Source organism: Octodon degus, unplaced genomic scaffold (genome assembly GCF_000260255.1).
Source record: "Octodon degus isolate 3935 unplaced genomic scaffold, OctDeg1.0 scaffold00079, whole genome shotgun sequence".
NCBI lineage: Eukaryota > Metazoa > Chordata > Mammalia > Rodentia > Octodontidae > Octodon > Octodon degus.
Genome location: NW_004524655.1, coordinates 5209091 through 5210611, shown reverse-complemented (window position 1 = coordinate 5210611; position 1521 = coordinate 5209091). Strand labels below are relative to the sequence as shown.

The 1521-nt window shown below is 35.5% G+C and overlaps 1 non-coding gene across 1 annotated transcript; it reads right to left on the bottom strand.

Annotated features, from left to right (window-relative positions):
- Nucleotides 1–1195: 1195 nt before the first annotated feature.
- LOC111818111 lies at nucleotides 1196–1303 on the bottom strand. Its single transcript, XR_002822179.1, has one exon. It is a non-coding gene; the product is annotated as a U6 spliceosomal RNA (small nuclear RNA).
- Nucleotides 1304–1521: the final 218 nt, after the last annotated feature.

Sequence of the window (1521 nt, the reverse complement as noted above, 5' to 3'; positions counted from 1 at the left end):
CTCACTCCCATCATTTTGGTCATCCAGATTTATCATTACAGAGCCCTTGCCCAGTCTTGGGGCTGCCTGCGGCTCCACCTGGAGCAGGAAAGGGAAATTCTCATGAGGATGAAAGAGTCAGGCCTATCTGTGTAGGAGCCAGGAAGCTCAGGTGTCTAGAATAAGACACAGAGTTCAACCAGAGAAGCAAATCCAATGATTTCAGTAGAACAAGATAGATTCACTGAGAGAGGACAAAATTTTTGTATGAGTTCTCTAATAACTTTTATTTTCTGTAGAAACTATTGGCTTTTCCTCTGTTAATTTTTGGTATTTGTAATTTGTTTTCCTAAAATCACATTTACTTAATTTTTGTTGTTGTCAATACAATATTATTATTATTATTATTATTATTATTATTATTATTATTATATATTTGGTTGTTGCAAGTCTCAATACATAGCTTGGACTCAAACTGATTTTCCTGTTTTCAGCCTCCCTGGTGCTGCAATTACAGGCATGTGGTACTGAGTAGGGACTCTAGCTAGCTTAGCGCCCCCTGGGGGTATGGGGCTGGTGAGGCATGTGGTGGCAGGATAGAACCAGGGTCCCTGTGCTTGCTTAACCAGATGCTTTAGTTCACGGAGGTATCTCACCAGCCCCATGTATTATGTCTTTAAAAAGCCAGATTTTAGGGATTTTTTAGATGAATCATCTGTTTTTTTATTTTATTGATTTCTATTCTCATCTTTACTACTTGTTCATTTCTACTTTTCTTAGATTTAATTTGCTGTTATTTTTCTACCTCTTTTAAGGTAGAACTTTAGATGGAAACAATATGGAATTCTTCATGAATCTGTGCGTCTACTGGACTATATTGGATTACTTTGCTGAATTCATGCAGATACCATCTTTGAATGGCAATGGAATACCCATCTCTGACAAAACTAAACAAAAATGGGGGATATAAACAAAGGACTATTTTGTAGTGAAAAAAAATTCTGCATATTCAAAATAGTTACCATAGATATACAGTTACTTTCTCTTAGTTCAATGAGAAGAAAGTTTTGAACTAAGAGTGTTTAGACAACATATCATGTCTGCATCTTGGACTCTGAATAACTACTATGACGACAACAATATGCAATGTATTTATTATTGTAACTGTTCTACTAACCTGTTTTGAAACTGTCTCATTGCTATTTCTTTCTCAATAAAATTAATATTAAAAAAAGAAGAATCTGCACATCATCCTTGTGCAGGGGCCATGCTAACCTTCTCTACATTGGTCCAGCTTTAGTTTATGTGCTGCCGAAGCGAACACGTGGCAGCAAAATTTGAAAAAGAGATTGATCAATTATCCTAGTAATTATTGATTATTTAATCCTATTTCACAGGCTTTTGTATCTATAATTTTCTTTAATCTTTACAAAATTTTTTGTTTCAGGAACACAAATAAGGGGAAGGAAAGAATTGAAGTGGAGTTTAGAGTGTGGCAGAGGCTGCGCTAGGAAGTCATGAATTTGGCTGAATGAATTAAAG